General features: G+C 43.2%; 1 protein-coding gene across 18 annotated transcripts in view; it reads left to right on the top strand.

The window, feature by feature from the left end:
* LOC127489541 (telomerase reverse transcriptase) overlaps window positions 1-17216 on the top strand; it is a 117367-nt gene that overhangs the window by 86720 nt on the left and 13431 nt on the right. For 10 of the 18 annotated variants that reach the window (XR_011381613.1, XR_011381620.1, XR_011381623.1 and 7 more), the window contains 4 exons: window positions 5435-5655; window positions 7789-7875; window positions 12741-12830; window positions 15974-16127. The gene's annotated coding sequence lies outside the window, so the exon portion shown is untranslated. Of the gene's footprint in view, window positions 1-5434; window positions 5656-7788; window positions 7876-9550; window positions 11913-12740; window positions 12831-15973; window positions 16128-17216 lie in introns of all 18 variants that reach the window. The other 8 variants (XR_011381625.1, XR_011381621.1, XM_070055843.1 and 5 more) reach the window with 6 other exon arrangements.

Here is a 17216-nt window from a genome sequence, read left to right as displayed (position 1 = left end):
GAACTGTGGAATCACCTTTAGCTTTATTCTGTGTATGTATTCATGAAAATTTACTGAAAAGTCCACAGGCCCAATCCATAGACTTGCAGTGATATCCCAGGAGGCAATTTGCTTTAACTGCTGCTCTTTTGCTGATTTCTCAGGATATCAGGGCAGTTAACTAGATTATGGTTTGATATGCAGTGACTCTTACTCTCTTCAGGGCTTCCACATTCAAGATGTATATCAAATCTCATTTTAAGTTCAGGCTGATAGAATGGCCTCTCCTAGAACATTGCTGATCATTGTGACTAAAGAGGGCAAGTGTCGCTCCCCCTCTTCGTGGAGGAATGACACAGGACCCTGCGCTGTTCTTTTGTCTGCTCAGCCCTCCCCGGGTTTGCTGCTGCTTCTTCCCGGGTGGGCTACCGACCCTTCCACCTCCGTGGAAGGGCGGTTCCCCCTGCCACTTTCCCCACTTCTGCGGGGGAGCGGCACACCGCCGGCCGGCTCTCTCGGGGGCTGCTCAGGTGTTCCTCTTAGATATTCCTGGTGCATGTTGTCTCTCTCCTCCTTTATAGTCCTCTTCCGCCAATCCCAACTCTGCTACCCACATGCCGAGTACACTGCTCTCCTCCAATCAGGAGCAGGATCAGCTCCTGGAGGTCATCACTCAAGTTAGTGAGAGGCAGCTGTGTAGAAGCTGTTTACTCCTCTCCCAGCGCCATATTGTGGGAGAGCAGATGCATAGAATAAGTCTTAATTCCAGTAACTTAGTTTAGTCTGAGTTGCTCCCCATAGGCAAGGAACCGAAAGTGTGCTGTTCTCAGAAGTGAAACACATCCCTTCCACTGTATTTGCTTGACCAGAGTCATTTTTCTGCCCTTCTCTGACTTTTTCCAGAGTGAGAGTGGGAGTATGTGATCCTCTCACAGGAAACAAAACTGAAAATGAGTGGGTAGTGGTCCCCACACATGGATATTTCTCTCCTCTAACATGTATCTTAACCACATTTCATACTCAATAACACAGCCCTAAAGTGCCATCTATTTATCACTATGCACTCAAATTTAGAATCTGAGTGATACCAGGAAATTATGTTATGTCCAGATGTGCCTTTTCTTGATCCATAGACCTGCAAGTTAAGCAGAAAGTTATCCATTTCTCTGGACCCAATGTGCAGGCATAGAGCACAAACAGCATAGTCACTGTAACCATTCAATTTTTAGAATTTTTATTGAAAAGAAAAAGAAGGGCCAGCACTGTGGCATAGCAGGTAAAGCCGATGCCTGCAGTGCCAGCATCCCTTGTGGGCACTGGTTCAAGTCCTGGCTGCTCCGCTTCCAATCCAGCTCTCTGCTATGGCCTGGGAAAGCAATAGAAGACAGCCCAAATCCTTGGTCCCCTGCACCCATGTGGGAAGACCCAGAGGAAGCTCCAGGCTCCTGGCTTCCGATTGGTGTAGCTCCAGCCATTGCAGCCAACTGGGGAGTGAACCGGTGGATTGAAGACCTCTCTCTCTCTATCTCTCTGCTTCTCCTCTCTCTCTGTAACTCTGGCTTTCAAATAAATAAATAAATAAATATTTAAAAATGTATTTATTGATTTTTCTTAGAGAAATAAGAAGACAAAGAAAGTTCCCATCAACTGCTTCACTCCCCAAATGCCTATAGTGACTGGGGCTGGGGCTAGGCAGGTAAAAACCTGGAGTCACAAAGTTGATCCAGGTCTCCATGTGACTGACCATCACTTGAATCATACACTTCCGGCACTAGAAGGAAGCTAGAGTCAGGGACCAGATGTGAGAATCAAACTTAGGCACTGTAATGTAGGACATGGGCATCCTAGTTGCTTTGCTAATTTCACACTCTGATATGATGATTTTATATTACTTTTATATTCTAATTTATTGAATCATCCTGATAGTAGTTTTCAGGAGATCATCTGGGTCTTGCAGGTGTATATTGTATGCAAATCATAATAATTTTCAATTATTTTTCTCTTATTGACTAATATCTCATATAAAATGTTAAAGGATTGTGATGATGGAGCAGTCTTATCTTCCAGTACTTCCCTGTTAACTCTGATGCTGCCTTTGAGCTGAAATGTATATAGCTTATAAAGATAAAAAGAATTTACCAGGGGAAGGCATTGTGGAGAAGTAGGTTGAGCTACTACTTGGGATTCACATACCTATCATCATAGTGCCTGGCCTGAGTCCCAGCCTCTGTGCTTCTGATCCATATCTCTACTAATGCATCCTGGGAGACATCAGATGATGGCATAAGTGCTCTGGGCTTTGGTCTTGCCCAGGTCTGGCTGTTGCAGCCATTTGAACCAGTGGTTGGAAGATTCTCTCTCTCTCTCTCTTTCTCTCTCTCTCTCTCTCTCTGGCTCAGAAGAAAATAAAATAAATAAATAAACATTTTTAAAAGAATAATGTGTGATATCTCTCTAATTGAGGATTTGTTTTATAAATGGATATGGTATTTAGCCTTTTTGGGGGGGGCAGGCAGAGTGGACAGTGAGAGAGAGAGAGAGAGAGAAAAGTCTTCCTTTGCCATTGGTTCACCCTCCAATGGCCGCCGCAGCCGGCGCACTGCGGCCAGCACACCGTGCTGATCCGAAGGCAGGAGCCAGGTGCTTATCCTGGTCTCCCATGCAGGTGCAGGGTCCAAGCACTTGGGCCATCCTCCACTGCACTCCCAGGCCACAGCAGAGAGCTGGCCTGGAAGAGGGGCAACCGGGACAGAATCCAGCACCCTGACCAGGACTAGAACCCGGTGTGCCGGCGCCGCAAGGCGGAGGATTAGCCTAGTGAGCCACGGCACCGGCAATGGATATGGTATTAACAACATTTAGTTGCTGTGTTTTTTAAAAATCATGATCTAGTACCGCTCTGTTTCTTCTTATCTGGATAGATCATCCTTAGTGCCTGTGGTATCCTATTAGGAACCCCATCAATGATGGGATAGGCTATTCCCAACTCTTCATTAATCAATTCATTTGTTGATGCCTCAAATTGAGCAGCTTCTTGGACAGGAGGCACACCATGAACTACAGCAGCACCTAGTTGAAGGCACTGGGTGGCTGCCCCACCCTTTCACTCCCAACTGCCAAGGGCCACAACTTTGTCACATGCAGGCACCTACAGATGCCCACAGCACTGAGGCTAGCCTTCCAACCACTTCCCAGTGTGCCCCTGGCCAGCCGCATGGTGGCCCCACTAGCCTGTCACTGTGATCTCTTAACACAGTCAGAATTCCATTGTTCCTTTCTTGTGGGGAAGGTTAGTTCTAGGTATATAAGAAAAACTTTTATAGTATATTTGCAATTACAACACTAACACAGATGGAATATATTTCCATTGTGTTTTTCTTACTGTCAGCATACAGAGCATAAAATAGGCTTCATCTTACATTAGAGACACATAAAGCACACCGAGAGAATGGATTCCCTATTTACCTGTTTTGTGACCCAGAGCTGAAATGCTGAAGACAAATGCTCTGTAAAAGATATTGGTGTCATAAGACCAGACTGTTATGTCCACCCAATGTGAGTAACAGCATCTGGACAATGATCAGAGGACCCTGTACAGGGATGTGATGCTGGAGATCTACAGCAGCCTGCCATGCTGGGGTGAGTGACACTCCCCAGTCACACCCAAATCTACCTATTTCATCTCATTTGATAAGCAAGTAGCTACCTTATAAGGTGTAATTCTGTTTAGGTATAGAATTTGAGTCCATGAAGGATGTGAGTATCCACATTCTCCAGCAAAGGATTTAAACTGGCCCTTCTGTTGCACAACTCCTGAACCCAAGCCATTGTCTTTCAAAGAACTTGACTTAATGATGACAAATTCCTTCTTCCTTTCTTCCCCTCTTCCCCTCTCTCTCTCACCCCTCCCCCTTTTTTTGCTTTCTTTGAAAGGAACAGTTAGAGAGCTCTCCCATCTGCTGGTTCACTCTCCAAATGACCACAACAGCTAGGTGTGGGCCAGACTGAATCCAGGCACCTAGGACTCCATCTGGGTCTCCCTGACATGGGTAGCAGGGTCCCAAATATTGGAGCCAACTTCTGTTTTCCCAGGTGCATTAGCAGAGAGCTGGATTGGAAGTGGATCAGCCAGGACCCGCTGCACACAGAGATTTAACCTGCTGGGCCACAATGCCAGCATGAAGTACAACTAGACTAGATTGTGTTTGAAGAACTGCCTGCTGCAGTTGTTTCTCCTCAACCCTTTCCTAATTATAATCAGTCCCGCTCTTGTGAGATCTCCAGGGCACCCTCACCCTCCAAATGACCATGTAAATACTCTCAGCTTTTCCAAACCTCCAGACCGAGTGCAGGCGGGGAGTGTTTTTGTGTTTGCCCACATATATAAATACCCTCTTTTCAGTTGAGTTTCTGAAGAGGATAAATGTTTCCCCTCCTCCCTCGGTGCACTTGTCTGTCTCCCAGCACTCCCCACAGTGCGGCAGAAATTGTAATATTCAAAGAGACAAGAACTGCCTGGCTCTAGACTGCTACACATGAAACAGGAGACTAGGAATACAGCGTGGGACTGAAAGAGCCCTTAGGAGGGATGAAGTGGAGTAGAGAGCTGGAATTCCAACCAGGGAAGAGATGCAATTCAGGGGTAGGCTAGGAAGAGAAAGAGGGGTGAGGGGTAAGTTGTTAAAGTATTTGCAAAGTCAAAAACCCAAGGGGCTTAGCAAGATGGGGAGGAACAAGTAGGTAAGGGCTAAGTTGGAAAGAGGTGAGGGACCACCAGAGTCTGCAAGTGATTACGGGGTAAGTTTAGGGGACCCAGAGGGTGACCTTCAAACAGTGGCCTGAGCCCCAGATTAAAGGTAGGGGTAGCAGGGAAGTGTAGGGGGCGGGGCACCCCGGGTAGAGACTGAACGGGCTCCCAGAATCTGCAGAGAGTGGAGAGAGAAAGGGGGCAGAAGGCAAGGGGTTCAGCAGCGGGAGAAGCCCTGGAAAGATGCTGGGGTGGCTGAGGGTTGGGACGGGGATGGGGGGGGGGGGCTCCTGGAGAGCACACGAGTCGTGCAGCAGGAGCCCTTGTCCACGGGACGGACCTGTATCGGCCGTCCAGGTCGCGGGCGGGAACCCCGGAACCGTGGTCGCATAGCCACTTCTCCTGCACCGGGGGACCTTGGGGCGGGCTCCACCGCGCCTCCCTGAGGGACTGGAAGGAGGAGGGCTGGCGGGAGAAACGACCCGTTGACTGACAGCAGGTATCGCCCAGGAGCCTGAAACCTTAGCCGCCGGCTGTCCCGCGCAGGTGCCGAGCGGCACCGTCCCGGGAACTTGGAAGAGAAGTGACGCAAGCGCGCCGGGTTTGCCGGCCTCTCCGCGCAGGCGCAGCAGAACTGGCGAAAAGCGCGCGGCGGCGGTCCAGTGGCCGTAGGAGCCTGGCGTTAAGGATTCTTTTCCCTCCTAACAGGTTCCTGCGTTAGCAGCCGTGAGGTGGTCTCCAAGTTGGAGCCAGGAATAAAGCTATGGTGGTGGAAGAAGCCCTCAGCCTGAGCCTCTCAGGTCCGTCAGCGCCTTCTGAGTCGGAGGCTGGGACGAGGAGGAGTCAGCGGGTGTGCTGCGTGCTTCTCCCGGTTCCTCCTGCGCTCCCGGTCTTGAGGAGAGTTGGTTCAGGCATCTGCAGTCTCCATGGTAGGCCCTCCTGTGTGCATCCATCCTCCTTGTGTTCTGTTGTCACTGACTGTGCCAGTGTTTTATTTTTTGTCTACACTTTGTTGAAACGGGTTACTCCCGTTAGTCCTGGAATCCTGGTCCGAGTCTGACCTCTATTTCCTTCTCTGACCCTGTTGGATACCCTTGTACATAAAGACAGTCGTGTGTGGTGCTATAATAGTTTTACTTGGATTTTAGTCGTTTTATTGTCATTATCCCCCTTCATGTTGATCCTCAGTTTCATTCAAAGTTGCTGTGAAATTCTGTTTCCCAACCACAAGGTCCTCTCTGACTTCTGATCGGATTTGCTTTTAGCTTAGATCTCAGCAGATCCCCAGTCAGGACGGACACTTCACCCAGGTCTTCCCAGGTGACCAGGCTACATGCTGATGGGTGCTCTAGCTGTAGTCACGCCTTTCTTGTTGTGCATGCTGAGGACAGGCCTGCAAATCACCCTCCCACCTCCACTGCTGCCCTTTGGGAAAAGCACGTTAGCCCTAGTCATGGCCTTTGAGGATCCCCCAAATGCAGTCATGAGATGCAGACCTGCAATACAAGAATAAACAGATTTAAAGGGAAATAAATGCTTATTTGTGTTTTGTAAAAAATTAAACAAAGGCGAGGTAGCTATTCTTCCCTCAGAATTGACTTAAAGATAATTTTTTTAGAGACTGAGAAAAATCAGTTGTTTTAAGAAATTTAATTAAGTGTATTTAAAAGCTATACTTTTTTGTATATTTCTGTCAACTCACATATATAAAGTGAAAACTAGTGTAAGGGAGCTGGCAGATCGTAGTAGGAGACATAGTCACCTCTCTCCATGGGTTTATAGATGGAGTACAGCAAGGAAACAGGGGTAAGAAACAGAAAAGACGAAAACAAAAGTAGGACCTGGACATGGAAGCTTTAGTTATTCAAACTGGATGCCCCAAATATTGATGCTCATTTTTTAATTTTTCACCAAGCTGGGAAGATATGATCCCAAAGCACTGATCCTGTCCTGCAACTGCTTTGTATCAGACAAGCGTCTTGCAGAGTATCTCTGCTCCCCAGAGTATCTTTCAGGCAGTTGGGAGGAGACCCAGGCTCCGAGAGGGATCAGGAGTGGGTTGAACTGGGGAGGTATATATTTGGACAGAGCTGAAGCGAGGCTTACTTGGGAAGGTAGTGACTTCAGGGCCTTCTTCCTGAGCCTGCATGTCTCAAACATGAGGTCAAGGGGTAGAGGGAAGGAGTGACTGGGAATGATGGGACTCACTGTGAGTGCAGCATGGATTATGGATGAGGCTGCACACATTCTATCCACACTGTGAGTCTTATCTGTCTCCTGAGGTGGAGCAGTTTCAGTACCTGGTCACCTGGTTCAGGAACCACCAATGGCAGTGGGTAGGACCTCATTTGCTTTTGCTTTCTGAGATGTGTGCAGCTGCTCCTGTGACTGGACTAGGGTTCTGATTTCTCTGCCTTTCTTGACCACCACTCATACTGTGTTCATCAAGATCCTTGCATATCCCCTGGTCTCCAGATGAGACATGGGGATCATTTTCCTGATGAAGAAATTCTGTATTTATCAGTGAGTAGCATAGTTCTCTCTTTTACCAGGGTTGCAGATATACTGTTAGTGTCCAGGAGATCCAAACATGCTCAAGCTGCTTACATGTGAACTTGGCTTACACACTATACATTTCTTGACACTGCAAGCTAAGCAAGCCTGCCAGGCGTTGGGTGGACAGAAGCAAGTGGGTTGTGAATCTTGCATGGCCTGTCCCAGAGGAATCAGCAAAATGCAAAAGTGAGACAGGAATGAGTAGAGCAAATTGGGGTCAAGGAGAGATCCTGTACGGTATGGCTGGGTGCAGAGATAGCAGGATCTTGCTGGGCAGAAAGATCTCACAATGTGCCATCATCCCTAGCCCCTAGTTCCCTACCTGCAAGTAGCCACCGCTGCACCGTCGTTTCTTTGTCTTTTTCCACTCTACTCTCTATATCTTTTTCCTCTTTGGTTTGGCTTTAGCTTTTTCCAATTTTTCTAATTTCTTAAGGTAGAAGGGTAGTTTACTGATATCAGATATTGTTTTTAAAATATCCCCCATTCACTGGTTTACTCCCTAGATGCCCACAACAGCCAGAGCCAGACCAGGGTGAGGCCTAGATCCTGAAACTCCATTCCTGTCTCTCTCATGCACGGAAGAGACTCAGGTACGTGATCCATCACTTGTGTGCACATTTTCAGGAAGCTGGAATATTGGGCAGAACCAAGGCTCAAATCCAGGACATGGACACTTAAAGGGGCATTTTAACCACTAGGCCAAATGTGCGCCCCTAATTTTCTCTTGTGATCCTTCATAATCAGAAAATACCTCCTGTGAGTTCAGTCCTTTTAACATTTATTTAGTCTGTTTTATGACTTAGTGAATCTTATATGCATTTTGGCTTTTCAGAGTTCAGATATAAACAAGATAATATATTTGCCTTTCTGTGCCTGACTTGTGTCACATAATATAATGTGCTCTATTCATGTATCTTGTCATGTGACAGAATTTTCTTCTTTTTCAATCTGAGTAGAATACATTTTAAGTCCATTCATGTGTTGGTGAACATGTTCATGGATTTTATTTCTTATGTACTCTACATGGGAGTACAGCTGTATCTTAAATATAATGGTTCATGTTCAAATATATACTTAGTTTTGGAATTACTAAATCCAATGCAAGTTCTATGTTATGTTTTTAGAGGAAACTTCATACTGCTTTCTAAGCTGTCTGATTTAATTTACATTTCCAGAGACTATTGTACTTATGAACACTTACTATTTTGCATCTTTTTGATAGTAGCTATTCCATCAGGTGAAAAGTGATACATTATTTTTGTTTTATTTGTGTCTCATCATTAATAATATCAAAGATGTTTTCATATGTTGGCCATTTATATATCTTCTATTGAGAAATGTCTATTTGGGTCCTTTTCCTGTTTTAATAAAAATATTTGAGTTATTTTGAGTACTTAGATTCCCTTATACATATTTGTTGTTAGCCTCTTACTTTCTAATGTGTGGCTTTTCTCTTCACTTTGTCATTTTTCTTGCAGTATAAATATTTTTTAATTTCCTATAATCCTAGTAATCTGTGTTTCTTTTAATGCCTGGCTTTTGGCATCACATCCAATAAATCATTTTCTGGACTGATGTCTTGGGACTTTTTCCTGTTCTGTTAGTACTTTTCTAGTTTTAGATTTTATGTTTGAGCATGAAATCTATTTTTTAGTGATTGCATGTAAATATTTAGATGTAGCCAATTTATCTTGCATGTGGATGGCACATTTTTTTCAGCAGGATTTGTTGAAGAGACTACTATTACTACATTTTATGTTTACTACATTTATGTACCTTATTTGAAAATCAGTTAATTGTCAATTTTCAGGTTTATGTCTGGGCTTTCTGTCCTAGTCCATCAGTCAACGTTTCTGTTTTTGTGCCAGTACCATGCTGTAGCTTTGTAATACATCTAGCTTTGGTGTTTTTGCTAAAGATTGTTTTGGTGATTCTGAATCTTTCCTGTTTATACAAATTTTAATATTTTTTTCTGTTTCTGTGAAGAATGACATTAAAATTTTGATTGGGATTGCATTAAATATCTACATTGTTTTGTGTGTGTAGGAAGGACATTTTAACAGTATTATTTTTCTGATCTATGAACATGGACTAGCTTTCCATTGTTTCTGCTGTCTTCAATTTCCTTTACTCATATGTCACACTTTTGAGTATACAGATCGTTCTCCTTATTGGTTAATTCAATCATAAGTAGTTTTATTTTTTGATGTTTAAATGAGAGCTTTATTTTAACTTTTTTGATTTATTTATTTATTTATTTGAAAGGCAGAGTTACAGAGAGGCAGAGGCAGAGAGAGAGAAGTCTTCCACCCACTGGTTCACTCCTGAAATGGCTGTGGTGGCCAGAGTTGGGCTGATCTGAAGCCAGGAGTCAGGAGCTTCTTCCAGGTATCTCAAGTGGGTACAGGGACCCAGGGTCCTGTGCCATCTTCTACTGCTTTCCCAGTCCATAGCAGAGAGCTGGATTGGAAGTTGAGCATCCAGGACTGGAACCATTGCCCATGTGGGATACTGGCACTGCAGTCAGCAGCTTTCTCCCTATACCACAGTGTGGCCCCCCACAATGTATTTTTAATTACTGCTTTAATCTCTGTCATTTCCTTTTCTTGCTGATTTTCTTATTTAGTGTTTTTTCTAATTTGTTGAGCTATAACATTAGATAATTAAGTTGTTTATTTCATATCTTCTTTTTTGTTGTGGTGATATTGTACTACATTTTGCTACATCCTATTAGCTTTGTATGCTGTTTCCTTATTTTCTTCAAGGTATTTTTAGCTTCCCTCTTTAGTTTTTCTTTGATCCTGTAGTTATTTAGGGTTGTATATAGCTTAGTTCCTACATATTTGTATATTTTCTAATTCACCTATTATTAATTTCTATTTTCAGACCACTAGGGTGTGAAATTATACTTGATATGATTTTAATCTTAAACTTGTTGACATTATTTTTGTGGCTTAATGTATGACCACATATATTCTATGTGTACTTTGGATGACTTTTGATTTTATTGTATTGTTCTTGGACAAAATATGTTTTTTTTGTTTGTTCTTTTTCTAGATTTTATTTATCCCAAAAGTTACCTTTAGCAAGGTCAGAAGTACTTTGGGAGCTTCCAGTTTTATCATGAGGTCTTTGACTCTAATAAATCTTGCTTTTAAATCTCAAAAAATTATTTTTTATTTATTTATTTGGGAGGCAGAGCTACAGAAAGGGAGAGACAGAGAGAAAAGTCTTCCATCTGCTGGTCTGCTCCCCAAATGGCTGCAATGGCCGGAGCTGAGACAATCTGAAGCCCAGAACCAGAAGCTTCTACCAGGTCACCCTCACAGATTCAGGGGCCCAAGCACTTGGGCCATCCTCCACTGCTTTCGCAGGCCATAGCAGAGAATTGGATCAGAAGAGGAGCAGCCAGGACTAGAACTGGCACCCACATGGGATGCCTGCACCATAGGCGGAGTCTCAGCTCACACCATAGCACCAGCCCCCAGAATGTTTTGTATATGTCTGGTAGGACCATTTGTTCCTAATGCATAATTCAGTCCCAATGTTTTCTTGTTGATTTTCAATCTAGATGATCTATTGTTGAAAATGGGATTTGAAATCCCTGCCTTTATTGTGTAATAGTCTGTTTTCCTTTAAATTTCTTATATGTATTCCTGTGTTTTAGAGACAGAGAGATAGTCTGAGTTTAGGTGTGTGTATAATTTTATATCCACTTGATGAACTGATACTTTTATCACTATACAGTGACCTTTGTCTCTTTGTTACAGCTTTGGCCTAAAGTCTGATTTAGTTGATCTGACTTATAGTTACCTCTGATTATTGTTGCTTTTCATTTACATTGATTATCTCTTTCCATCCCTTCACTTCCAATCTATAAATGCCCTTTAAAGTAAATGAGCCTCTTGTAGCCTCTATATAGTCATATCTATCTTTTTTATGTTCTCCATCCATTGTTTGCCTTTTATTTAGAGAATTCATTTACATTCAAAATAATTATTAAGAGGTGAGGATTTATTACTATTTTATTAATACTGTTGTTTTATAAATTCATCTTTTTTTCATCTCTAACCAATATCCTTTGTGACTTGATGATTTTCTATAGTGACATACTTTGAATCTTTTAAAAAAATCTTTTTGTTATCTTTATTTCAAAAAGTTAATGAAATTAGAATTAAAATATAAGTTTATTTTGGTGAAAAATATTTTGAAATTACACATTTTCCTAAACTTTTAAGAGATCCCTCATGATATAGTTGTTTGCCTAGTGGTTTCCTAATTCTTCTATTAAAAAACAAAACAAAACAAAACAAAACAACTCTAGGTTGAGAGCCTTAATTCTGATATCATTCAAAGACTATCCTTTTACTCCCCCTCCTCCTACATTTTATGTTGGAATGTCACATTTTCACCTTATACTTTGTATCATTTAGGAAATGTTGCAGCTATAGTTATTTTTCATTTATTTATTTATTTTATTTAAGAAGTAGAGATACAGATGGAGAGAGGTAGAGAAAGAAAGAAAGGTCTTCTGTGCATTGATTCTCTCCCCAAATAGCCACAACAGCTGGAGCTGGGGTGATCTGAAGCCAGGAGCCAGGAGCCAGGAGCCAGGAGCTTCTTCCAGGTATCTCATGCAGGTGCAGGGGCCCAAGCACCTCAGCCATTTTCTACTGCCTTCCCAGGCCATAGCAGAGAGCTGAATCAGAAGCAGATTAGCTGAGACATGATCCTGAGACAAGAACTGGTGCTGACCTGGGATGCCAGCGCCACAAGTAGAGGCTTAGCCCAGTATGCCATAGCTTCAGCCCCTATAGAGTGGCTTTTAACCTTTTACTAGTGATATAATTTATCAGTCCTCCATAATTAGAATATTAGAGGTTTGAATCTGATACTGTATGCACACTGGCTGATGAGCTTTGTATTTTCACATGATTTCTTTTTTTTTTATTTATTTTTATTTTGACAAGTAGAGCTATAGACAGTGAGAGAGAGAGACAAAGGTCTTCCTTCTGTTGTTCACTCTCCAAATGGCCACTATGGCTGGCACTGCACTGGCCTGAAGCCAGGAGCCAGGTGCCTCCTCCTGGTCTCTTGTGGGTGCAGGGCCCAAACACTTGGGCCGTCCTCCACTGCCTTCCCAGGCCACAGCAGAGAGCTGGACTGGAAGAGGAGCAACCAAGGCTAGAACCCAGCACCCATATGGGATGCTGGCACTGCAGGCGGAGGATTAACAAAGTGAGCCACAATGCTGGCCCCTCACATGATTTCTTTATACTAGTTAGTATCCTCTTCCTTCCCCTTGAAGAATTTCCTTTAGCAGTTTTTCCAGTGAATGGCGATAAACACCTTTACCTTTTTTTTTTTTAATAAAGTTTCTTTATGTTCCATTTTTGAAATACAGGATCACTGAAAATAATACATTGATTCACATTTTCTTGTTTACTTCTTTCAGGACTTTGAATAAACCATACCACTCCCTCTGGACTGCAAAATTTCTGCTGAAAAATATATTGACAGTCTTACTACAGTTCCATTGCACATAGTGAGTTGTCTTTCCAACACTACTCTCCAAAGTCTGTTTATGTCTTTAAGTGAAGAGCCAATTTTTCAAACCTTCCTTTTAATGTAAAATGTAAAAATGTGCATTTCCTTCCCTGACCCTCTGTCCTCCACCCTTCTTTCTTTACGCTTAACCCAAAATGAACCCATTTCCTTTCTTCAAAAGTTTTAGAGTAGGAATCTTGCATCTCCTGTGCTCATGCCACAGCCCTGTGCTCCTGCCCCAGGCCCTGACTTGCTCTGACACACACAGCAGCAGGCAGGGATGGTGCTGTGCCTCTTGTCCACTGCATATGCTGAAAGTTACTCCCTGTCTGAAATTCTCCTAGGTAAGGTACCCTGCACTGGTTTCTTCATGCTGGATTCATCCCAAGGGTTAGGGAGGTGGGGGTGATATTGAGGCCTGAATTTCTGAGGGATCCCTCCTTCTTTAGGGCAGTCTCTTCCTAAGGAGACATGTCTGGGGCAGGGTGGGGAGGCAGGAAGCACAATAGGAAAGGGGTAGATGGAATGTTTGAGAAAGTTGTTGAAAGTACACCTGCAGTTTGGGGAAGTTCCATAGGGATATACTTGCTGGCCAAGGATGGTAACTGCCCTTTGGAGAGCTCAGATACAGTGCATGGGACAGAGCTAGGATATCCTTGGTGACCCTGGTATTCTAGCATACATGCTATCCAGTCACTCCCTGGCATTGAATATGGGGATTGGCATACCAGTGTCATGCCCCTAGAGGGCAGAATCTCATTGTTTAGCAGCCTTCTCTCCAAAATCTACACATTCCTCTCCAGGGTGAGTCTTTGTCACAGTCTTCCTTGTGTCAAGGTCCCCCTCTTCTCCTGGCATTCCCCTTTCATTCTCCCCTCTCTTGGTGAAAAGTGACTTTCACTTGTGTCCTTCCCATGACTATAATTAAGATGGTTATTGTGCAAAGGCTAAGTCAGTTGTGTAGACATGTGGATGGCACCTGCCCCTTTCTTAATGAATAGAGCTCACCTCCACATGCCAAGGCTGCTGTGACAGTGTTGGTATGTGTTAAACAGAACCCTCCAGCTTGCATCCCCTGTTCCCAGCCCTTACACCATTGTCACCATTTTGTGTTTTTACATTGCCATCAGAACCTAGAACTTTTGTTTTCATTTTGAAAGGGAAATGAGTTTGTTGAGAAGGCTGAGAACACAAGTATCACATAACAATTTAGCTCAGTTTCTCCTATACTTTCAGGTGCAATGGAGAAGTCATTTGGGACATAGACTCCTAGGAGTACTTTCTCATCTGGCCTTGTACTAGGCATGCACTTTGTCATCTCTTTCCCTTACATGTCTGTTCCTCCTTAATCTGTCCTCAAAACCTATGGCAACTTCATTATGGTGCATGATGTGTTAGAGTAAATGTCCCTTTGTCTATAGCACAGTCTGTAGCACAGGAATGCCCCTGGCCAGAATGTCCTCACTGTAGCCATATTACCGCCTTATTGGTGAGAATGCACATGTTCTTGTTAGAATGTGACAAAGAGTAGACATCCTCAGACATCAAGTAACAGCACTGGAAACAGCAATCTAAAGTCACTTGAAGTCATACTTAGTGGTCCATCCTGCTTTACCTGCCCTTATGTGGGTCTTTTTGAGATGACGCCACTTATCTCTTACCACTTATCTCCAGATACTTTTGAGGTCTCAGAATCAAGAGATGTATTCTTCAGGTTTTCTGTTGTTGCTAGGGCTTGAGACACAGCACCCCTAAAGTGATAGTAGGAAACCAGAATACACTGCCCCAACATTCACTGCTCTTCGCTATTATGTGCTGGTTATTCTGGGAAACTGCAAGCACCAAGGAACTGTGAAGTGTGCTTTGTTAATAGAAGTTTCCTTCTATAAAAATATTAGAATTATTATCCTGTTATTCTAATAGTAGACTAGTATTAGTAGTATTCTAACAAACATTTCAGGAAGAAGGGGGCTCTGGACAAGCATTACTACCAAAGAGGGTTTTTATCCATTTTGAGCTTTTAGCTGCTGACACATTAGATTATGAGTCAGTTCTGTGTCCTTTCCAATCAGATTTCATTAGAATTACATACTTTAGTGCAGTAAGAGATTCCTTTTATATATTGCTCACAGATGCTACATTCTTTTTTATAATATATGTTATAAAAACAAAGGCAGGCTATACTTGTATATGTGGACTAAACATATGGAAATATTACCCACAAAATGTGGCTCTTATAGTCTGCAGCTTTGTAATGTAGAATTTTCAGAGGCTCCTGTATAGCAAAGACTTTAGCTTGGGAGGTTTAGTGTAAGACTCAAATTGTAGGCTGGCGCTGTGGCTCACTAGGCCCGTCCTCCGCCTGAGGTGCTGGCACTCTGGGTTCTAGTCCCGGTTGGTGTGCGGTTCTGTCCCAGTTGCTCCTCTTCCAGTCCAGCTCTCTGCTGTGGCCCGGGAAGGCAGTGAAGGATGGCCCAAGTGCTTGGGCCCTGCACCCGCATGGGAGACCAGGAAGAAGCACCTGGCTCCTGGCTGGCTTTGGATCAGTGCAGTGCACCAGCCATAGCGGCCATTTGGGGGGTGAACCAACGGAAGGAAGACCTTTCTCTCTCTCTCTCTCTCACTGTCTAACTCTGCCTGTCCAAAAAAAAAAAAAAAAAAAAAAAAAGAAAAGATTTTGTGCTTAACTTCTTGGAGGAGGCCTACTATGGGCCTGTGTTTCAAAAGTCAAAGTATATCGTGCAGAATTCAATGGATATGCTTTGAATTAGCCTCCAGCACTTCACTTTAGCCATGGACACACTCATTGTGTTTCCTTTAGAAGGAAGGTAAATATCAAGACTTTACTGCTTGCAAAGTTTTGTCTTACCCTATTAATGTTCACGGTGATTTATGGAGCGATTCTGCAGAAAGTTCTATGAGTGTTGATAGGGAATGAGTTGTGTAGTTTTATATGTACACATACACACACTCAGAACATTCCTTTAGCTCTTTTTCTCATGACTCAAGACTACTACAGTTAAATGATCTGATTATGGACTCAGTCAATAAATGTAACTCATTTTTACTGGATGCTGTTTTGATGTCATAGCCATGATTTTCTATTAATTTTAATTTTCCCATTCTACTGTACTTTTCAAGAGGTCTATTTGATCAAGAATAAGTCTAATGACTGAAAGGATATACTGGATTTGGAGACTCGACCAAGACAGCACTGTGATCATCTCGGAGTATGAGGCAGCTACATGTAGCCTGTGAGCAGTACATGATGAGAAAGATGTGGAGGCACCCTGTGGTGAGCTCCTTGTATGCATGTCAGTGTCTGCTACTTTAGATCCACTCATGTGTGAGCTCTGCTGAGAGGGAAATACTCTAGTCAACTGGAACTCATTCAGCCAAAACCTTGATTTTGCATCCCTACTACCTATTGACTGGACTTCCATGTGCATATTTTGAGCTTAATTATACCTCTATTATCTCATTTCAGATAGTGAAAACTAGACAAAGAGTATAGATTGTGATCAATGATCATTGTTACTAAGCAGCCAAAATATGATTTAAACTAAGATCTGGGGCAGGCATTTGGCCTGGTGGTTAAGATGGTACCTGGGACACCTAAATCCCATGCTAGAGTGTCTAAGTTTGCATCTTACTTCACTCCAAATTCCAGCTTTCTGCTGATGCACAGCTGTCATTTATTTCTCACCGCCCCATTTGGAGACCTGAATTGAGTTCATGGCTCTGAGACACAGCCTGGTCCATCCCTGGCCATTATAGTCATTTGAAGAGTGAACCACCCAATGGGACTCCCTCCCTCTCTCTATCTGAAACTCTCTGTCCCTCAAGTAGATTAATATAATTTTAAAAATACAAAAATTAAGGTCTGTTTAGCTTTCTAAAAATACATATTTATTTATTTTTAAGTCAGTTACACAGAGAGAGCGAGACACAGAGATCTTCTATCCACTGGTTCATTCACCACATAGTCACAATGGCTAGAGCTGGGCCAGTCCAAAGCATGGAGCCAGGAGCTTCTTTCAAGTTTCCCATGTGGGTGCTTGGGCTGCCCTCTACTGCACTCTGAGGTACGTTAGCAGGGAGCTGGATCAGAAGTGGGGCAGGTGGCAGCTTAACCTGCTATGCCACAATGCCATCTGTTTAATTTTTAAACTTGAGTTGTTTGGGGACCACAGGTAAGTCTTAAAAGCACCCAAAGTGTTAATTTTAAAAAGCTGTGGATGTAGTTGAAAAGCTGGAAATCAGAAGACTAAGCACATTGATCTATATAAGATCTGCAGCTGCAAAGGATGATAGGCTGAATGAACCATCAATTTCTCTTGACTCTTGTTAAAATTTTTGGCTGCAGGGGTCTGTGCTGTCCCAA

Source organism: Oryctolagus cuniculus, chromosome 13 (assembly GCF_964237555.1).
Source record: "Oryctolagus cuniculus chromosome 13, mOryCun1.1, whole genome shotgun sequence".
NCBI lineage: Eukaryota > Metazoa > Chordata > Mammalia > Lagomorpha > Leporidae > Oryctolagus > Oryctolagus cuniculus.
This window is presented reverse-complemented; position numbering and strand designations above follow the sequence as displayed.